The 8,169-nt window shown below is 44.6% G+C and overlaps 1 protein-coding gene across 11 annotated transcripts in view; it reads right to left on the reverse strand.

The window, feature by feature from the left end:
* The window catches only part of RGS6 (regulator of G protein signaling 6), a 488,382-nt gene extending 485,597 nt beyond the window's left edge, over positions 1 to 2,785 (reverse strand). For 3 of the 11 annotated variants that reach the window (XM_081100530.1, XM_081100533.1, XM_081100536.1), the window contains exon 1: positions 1,679 to 1,785. The gene's annotated coding sequence lies outside the window, so the exon portion shown is untranslated. Of the gene's footprint in view, positions 1 to 853; positions 1,124 to 1,538; positions 1,786 to 2,000; positions 2,497 to 2,661 lie in introns of those variants that run through there. The other 8 variants (XM_081100532.1, XM_081100534.1, XM_081100535.1 and 5 more) reach the window with 5 other exon arrangements.
* Between the last annotated feature and the right edge of the window lie 5,384 nt (positions 2,786 to 8,169).

Raw genomic sequence — 8,169 nt, forward strand, 5'->3', positions numbered from 1 at the left:
TCCCTGTGGTCAATCAGACATCCAAAATTACTGGCAAAATTATATTGTCCTAAATGTCCTTTTAGAGACTTACTGATCCTAGCACAGTGCATACAAATGTTGGACCATGACGCTCTACACCTGAAACCAATATAAAATTGAGTGTCAATTGTGCTTCAATTAAACATTGTTTTTCTTTCACAAGAAATGTTTGCTCATTTTAAAAAATATCTATGTTGGCTATCTTCTTCCACAAAATCATTCACAAATAAATAAATGTCTCATTTAAAGAGACCTTTCTGCCATACAAGCAGAAATGAGGTAATGTTTCACTTGATAAGAAAAAAATTTTCGCTTGAAGAAAAACTAGCATTGTTTTACTGAAGCTCTCAGCAATATATCAGTGAATATTAATTTAACTTTTTTAAAGGAGACAGGGAAGCAAAGGTAAGAACCAATGTAATGAGTATGAAAAAGGAAGCACCAGTGGCTACCTATGTCATCAAAATACCTTGCAGTAGTGGATATTTCTAGAATTTACAGACACTTTCAGGAAAGGACAAGTTATTGGGGTGAGGAATATATATATATATATACCCAATGTTTATAGTACATAAAATCACCATATTTACACAACAATTTAGCTTGACAATAATATCAGAGAACTCAGAAAGAATCTATCATCTTGGTTTTCTCGGTTCAGCATGAAGCTTTTGCTTATAAAGGTGTATCTCCAAAGAGTACCTCTCAAATTCCCCTCAGTCCTCAACTTGCTTTGTTGCACAGGGTAGTCCCATCCATTGCAAAATTAATCAATTAATAAGAAGAACACGTAGCATAAAGAACATACAAAAAGTCACAGAAAGTTTCTCACCAACTCCCCGATGCTCCCTCCATATAATTCCCCATCTGCCTCTGAACATGGATCTGTAAAAGCCTTCACATATTAAGGTAAACCTTAACAGTTTCCTTTCTGTCTACCACTTTGGACAAAGCACACACACACACACACACACACACACACACTTGTAGCTCCGTCTCTAACTACATTTGGACACGTACAAGCCCAGTTCTTATTCTTCCACCTGTCATCCACCTCTGGTGAGAAAAGGGTGCAAGGTTAGGCTTTACCTAATTCTGCTTATTTGGGCAGTTTTACTCTGGGGCTGCAAAAAGATATTGAAGAAACTCCCTGCAGATCTAGTGCCTAAGCACTGATAAACACCCAGGGAACAACTCCAAGCCAACAATAAGATCCAAAATATCTTCAGTTTGTAGCATGGAAATGCCACTCCTCTCAACAAGAGAGAAGGAAGTAATATTCCTCCCTACTCCACCACATTTTTTTAAAAAAAATACAGCAGCTTTCCTTCTGAACAAAATTAAATTTTCTGGGTCATTTTCCTTGTCTCTCTGGGCCACTTGCTACGCAGCCTGACAGTGACTGTAAATACAGGGTCTCTTCAGGCGACCAGCTTGGTCGTCATCCTCTCAAGAAAGAATACCTGGTTCCCTTTCTGCTGCGGTTCCCAAAACCAGACCCCGACACCCACCCCTACCACTCGCTTGCTTTTCCTCCAAACCACAAACGGGCCAGCTGACTCGGAGGGAAAGTTCACGATGGTCTGCTTGTGAAGTAAAGCTGCCCTAACTGCCGCCACCACATCATCGGAGGCTGGGAGTCCCCGAACGCACCTACCGTCTGCGCTCTGGTCCCAGTGGGTGCGCGCTTCACACCCCAAGCCCGGAGCATGCCTTCCGTGCAGACCTGCACCCATCCCACACAAGTCCGCACGCCAGCTCGCCTTGCCACTTACGTAAGCTCGTGCCTCTACGGTCCCAAACTGCACGCGCGCACACCCCGACACTTGTCACGCATCTGAAACGGACCAGCATCCACACCCAGGCGATGAAATGACATCCACCCCTAGGGATTGGGGGGTGGGAGTGGGGGCACGCAGTTTTAAGACACCTCTCCCCCCACTTGTTTCTCCCCCATTTTTGGTCACAACTACCATTACCTTAGCAACCAAAGAATTGCCTGGACTCCCCCTCCGGCTCCGAATGTGTCCTAAAGCCAAGCTGGCGCCAGGTCCATGGTAAAGCTAGAGAAGCCCAAGAAACGGGGATCCGCAGCCTCTTGGGGGCGGAGGGGACGCCTGGGTCAGTCTCCGCGCTGCTCTCCGGCTTCTCGCCTCGTCTCGGCGAGTTTCCGGGGTGGCGAGCGCGGGGACTCAGCGGGCGGAGAGGGGAGCCCGGGGCCGGCGAGGAGGCGCGGCGGGGCGCATGGTGCCAGGGCGCGGGACGCCCGGCCGTCTCCAGCGCGCGCGCTCGCCCGCCTCTCCCGCCCCAGGCCCGCCGGGGTCCGCGGAGGTCGGTCGGCGCCCTCAGCACCCGCGCGCTCCCGCCGCCGTGGGAAGCCGGCGCCCGGGCGGAGCTCTGGCCGCCGAGCAGGGCCGAGCGCAGGAGCTGCCCGAACTCGCGGAGCCGCTCAGCTCGGCCGCTCGGAGCCGCCGCAGCGGCGCCCGCTGTCGGGTGTGGAGCGGAGCTGCAGGCCGCGCCGCGCGCACCTGGACGCCGCCACCTGCGCCCGGACCCCAGCGGCGCGAGGTGGGCGGGGCGGGGCGGGGCGGGGCCGAGGCACCTGAGCCCGTCCCTGAGGCCACGCCCCCTCCGGCTCACCTGCTCCCAGCGCCGCGGGAGGTGCATGGGACCGTTTGCCGAGGAAGAGAAAAACCTAGAAATTCCCGGCACTTGAGCTGCCGCCGGGAAACTGGCAGGTTGGTTCAGCGACGCCGAGCTGGGCGCGGCTGGAAACTTCAGTGGCGTCAGGTCTGCCTCAGGGAGTCCGGTCCCGAGCGGTTCACTCAGAGCCTTTGCGTCTCTCGCTGACGTGGGGAGCTGGCGCCCTCTAAGCTAAAATGGGCCGCCGCCATCCTCTGGGATATGGTTACCAACCTCGTCATTTTTATTGATTCAACATTCACACCGCATGCTGTGCTTGGAGTCTTTTGTGATTATTCTTATCGAAAACACCACAAAAGAACTTTCGAGAACATTTAGCAGCTCTGCAGATATTCTTGGGGAAAGAAGAAGAACGTTGAAGACAGAAAATTAGAAAGGGTACCTCGAATTGATGACCTTCTGTAATGTGAGAACTCTGAAATGTGACGTTTAGTTCAAGATCCAGGAAATTGCATGCGGAAGTAAGATTGTTGGTGCTAACTGGTAACCAGAGGATTGGTGTTCGATATCGATATTATCAATATCACAATAAATTAAAGATTTATTCTTGAATTGTATGGGAGGAGGGGCACTTGAAATAAAGTACCTAAAGGCTTCTAAGGATGGGTGACCTGGACTGTCTTCATCCATGTGGGTCCAGAGGTTGAAATTTAAGGTCTCCTTTCCTACATATATCTCCCACCATTCTATATTGATTAAGGGCTGTATTAGTTCTTTCATCCAATAGACAATAATTAATGCCTGCCCTGTTAGACCCTCTGCTAAGCACTAGAAATGGATGAAGAGTAGAATTTAAATGTTATACACACACACAAATAAGGTAATTGTGAGGGGATGAAATGTTAACTAACCTTATTGTAATCAGTTTTGCAATATATCTATCAAATCATCACATAGTATACCTTAAACTTCATGCTATATGTTTAAAATATCTTAATAAAGCTGGGGAAAACATGAAATCAGATATATATTTTTTCTTATATTGATATATTTTATGTATTATATTGGTTTTCTAATATATGTTACATAATTTCTTATATATATGGGAAATATTTTATTTCATAAAATATATTTGATTACACATATTATACACACATATGTACATACATTTCTGACATGTGATTTTATAAATATAATTTCTGTGTATATATATATATAAAATGAGAAACAACTTCATAAAGATAGGCCACACATTTTGCTGACATGGCCAACAAATTGGTTTACATAATGGGAAACTGAGCAAACAAGCAAATATATCAAAGATATTGGGAGGAAGGTTCCACATAGTTGGAAAAGGGAATTACAGATATAGGAAGGGGAAGGAGTAGAATAAACCCAGTGGTGTAGCTTGAAATTATAAATAATGGTATGAAATTATTTCTCACTTAGATAGACAAATAGAAAAGTAATATATATATACTGATCTGTCCACTAAGAAAGCCTACAAGCAATAGATCAATTTTGCCTCCCATTAAATCCTGGGAAAAAAATGTTCCTGTTAGATATTTTAGAAAAGGGTCTTTCTTTAAGGGTGGCATCTATATCATGTGGGGTACTTATTAAAACTTAGCAATACAGATTCTTGAACCCCATCTCAGACCTGTTGACTTGAAATTTCTAGTGATGGGACCCAGAAATCTGCTTTGGAACAAAAAGTTATGTTGGTTCCCAAACTGGCCCCCATATATGATGGCCAAAGAGAGACCGAAGAAAGAGGCAGGCCACTCCAGATTGGTAGGTACAGGTCTAACAAGCAACGGAACTTACATATGAGGCTTGTCTTGGGCAGCTGCAAGACAGGTAGATCTCCACACCCATCCACCAGAATCTTAAAAGTGTACATGAAGTCCTTAACTGGCTTCAGTCACATATACATACCATCCAAGTGGTCTCGACAATACCTTACTCTCTTGGAACACTGGGAACAGTGGGCTGAAGTACAGTCCAAGGACAGGGGAAGGGATAAGGAACCTGGGATTGCCTGGGTCCCTGGGAGGGTGGAGGTCACCCAGGGGTCCTCATGATGACCTCCTCCAAATATTTGTGACCAACCCACAACATAGGAGATACTTACTTCAGAGAATGCCCAGCATTTGTTACTGCTAATTGCATAATCTCCTCAGGAGGGGTCTATGGCAGGCAAGCTGATTACAACATAAAGTGGATTTTTCTCCTTTTCAGTAGGATGACAGTTTAGCACTTGATCTGCAGCTTTGAAAAGCATGCTTCTGGGAATGGTTGTGTTTATAGCGTGGTGCTGGAATGGTAATGCTTTGAAAATCAGGAGTGATGTTACATCAGAGTGGAATGCATATTTACAAAGTCCCAGTGCTTACTAATCAGGAAGCAGGGATATGGATATGGATAATGCATATGGAGGCAAATTTACATCAACAATAACAAGTTTTTAAAAACCAGCCCCCAAATAACCATGCGATTCTCTCCACACCAATTGTTTGGGCCAAACTTCATCAGATCACCTCCTCGGCACTATTTCAGACCCCACCCTCCAGGATCTTGTGGTCAGAACAGCTTGTGTAATGTGACTTGAAGTGCTGGACAGGTGCCCTCAACCATACATATCTGTTCCTCACCCCTGCCCCACCCCCTCCTGCTAGATGCTGGGCTCTCCACAGCTTTTCATAATCAGTTACAGGCATATTAGGTTAGGACCATGGTAAGTAGTTAGGGGTGTGCTTCAACAAGTTGGATCCTTCATTGAGGCAAAATCTGTCAGTTAAAGACTCTATCAAAAGTCCCAGACATATATGACCACAGGTAGCCCCCCAAAATAAGAACACTGAAATTGAACACATAACCCTCAAAATGGCAAAACTTTCTAAACTTCGATGAGAGAACACTGATTGGCTGCTTCATGCATGCCCCTCACCGGGGATGGAGCCCAAAACCTCGGCATGTGTCCTGACTGGAATCAAACTGGCAGCCTCCTGGTGCATGGGTTGACGCTCAACCACTGAGCCACATCAGCTTGGCAGAGCTTTCTTCTTAAGGAGAACCATATTTTTATTAATTTAAGGCCTTTTGCAGGTATTTAAGATCCAGAGCTCAGCTGAAAGGGTGTTGTCAGCCCTTTTCAGAGCCTTGTGTTTGCCAACTCCTCACTGAAAATCTGAAGAACATAGAAATGAAATGTATGCCTTCTGCCCAAGCCAAATTCTGAGCAGATGACCCTGTTTCTAAAGATAACAGAACTGTACCCTATGCTCAAAGTAAACTTTCCTGCAATGTTCTTTGGTCCCTTTTCACACTATCACCCAAAACCCAAGAGTAGTGTTCCCTTTAATCTGTAGAACAGTTTCACCATCCCCAAAAGTTCCCTCATTCCCCTCTGTGTCTAGTCACATCCCTCTATCCTCAGCTCTCAGCCACCACTGATCTGTTTGCTGTCTCCATGGTTTTCCCTTCTCTAGGATGTTATATAAATAAAATGACACAGTACACAGTCATTTGTCAAGCTTCTTTTGCTTGGCATAATGCCTTGAGATTCATCCAGATGTTGCATGTAGCAGCAGTCCATTCATTTTTAGTGCCCAGTAGTGTTTCACTGTGTGATATATCACAATTCATTTATCTATACCAGCATGTTTTGGTAAGGAGCATGCTTCTGATATGCTATTCTCCTAGGAGGCCATGACCCATTTGAACTTTACTGATACACATAATATATAAATAGACTCTATAACAACACTGTTTGCTATCTACCAAACCCATTCGCTACCGCATCCCCATCCCTGACTCCCCTCAACTCCCTCCTGGCATCCATGACTCAGGGAAGAGGACCTATTCCCATTTAGATTAAAGTAGATCTTCATTAGACTAAGCTGCATGTGGTGGTTCCATTTCTGCAGCCATGTTGTAGAGTTATGACCAATGAGACTTGATGGAAAATCTCCTAGGGGCTTCTTCACCTCTGCTCTCCTGACCTCTTAGTCCCCGCAATCTCCTGATTGTGGGATCAGAAATTCATTTACATAGGCACCTATAGCAGGTAAGCTCTAACAGAATTTTCAATGTGTTTTCAGGTTCCTGTTTGTTGGCTTCCCGTTGCATTGACATCTATGGCAAAATAAAATAAATAAAATAAAATAAAATAAGCATGGAACCTTTTACAAATACCTGACCAGAGCTGTTCAAAACTAATAATGCCATTTGCCAAGGTGAAGAAAAGAGGAGGAGCAGTTATGCTGGAGATTGGCGCTCAGTCTTGGTCATGTTGGTTTGACATGTCTATTGGGAAGTTGTATGTTCATCTCAGCACTTTGGGGTAGAGATCAGGGCTAGAGATATAAAATAGGTGGGATTTAAAGCTATGGAACTTGAGATTTTCCTGTGGCAGTCACAGTGCCTACTGAAAGCAGAATAGGTCAACATGCTTGGGAGAATCCTCCAAGCATACAGGTTGTGTTAGTTACGCAAAGTGCTTCTCTCTCTCTCTCTCTCTCTCTCTCTCTCTCTCTCTCTCTCTCTCTCTCTCACACACACACACACACACACACACACACACACACACACACACTGTCTTCTCCCATCAGAGGTCAAGCCCATTCCAGACACTGTGGAGATGTAGGGAAAAACTCCGAAGGATTATGAGCCACAGATGACAGAACCCACTCCTTACCTGGAGTTTCCCAAGCCTCTCCAAGCACATGGCACACGGGAAATGGGCCCTTGTCTTATTCCTATCTACCACAGCTCTGGGGTGCACCATGTATGATTCCATTGGGAACCTCACTTTCTGGGGAAAAGAAACATTATTCTCTAACCAAGAAGAGAATATTTTGAATACTTTAAATACAACTGTCTACAAACAACAGCTGTTCTGTACCTCAAGTGGGTTCCAAACAAACCTTTATCATAGTAACTCAACTCCTTTGCTGCTTCCCATATAATATGTCTGCTTTCCATTCAAATATTTGTCTTAGTAGGCAGTAAAATCATATTATCCCTAGAAAACTAGAACAGTTGACTAAAATGAAGATTAAAAACCAATCCCCAAGGAAATTATGAGCGTGCTTAGTTGTGAGGACGATCGGTTGTTTAACGGAATTGCATACCAAGAATGAAAGCTATTTCACGTAATGGAAAAAGATCAAGGTTTAAGAAAACACACACACAAATATTTATACTGAGAAAGAATTTTTAAGGAGGAGGCCTTTTTAAAAAAAAAAAAAAACTACTGTATCAACTCAAGTGGGGACACAATTATTTTGGGGTAAACTAGATCTCTCTTTGTATCTCTTTCCTCTTAACTCATGAAGCAAAGAATTTTGGCAGTAAAATCTCAATCCCAATAAGCTATGTGTTTTCATTCTCTTGGGAGGCCTCTAAAATTAGGCAAAATTAAGAGAAAGAATCTATTAGCGAATCCTCTCACGGGGTCAGGGTTTAGCAACTGATTTAATGTAGCAAGTGGAAACAAGCCTG

Source organism: Myotis nattereri (assembly GCF_964212035.1).
Source record: "Myotis nattereri genome assembly, chromosome: 1".
NCBI classification, from domain to species: Eukaryota; Metazoa; Chordata; class Mammalia; order Chiroptera; family Vespertilionidae; genus Myotis; species Myotis nattereri.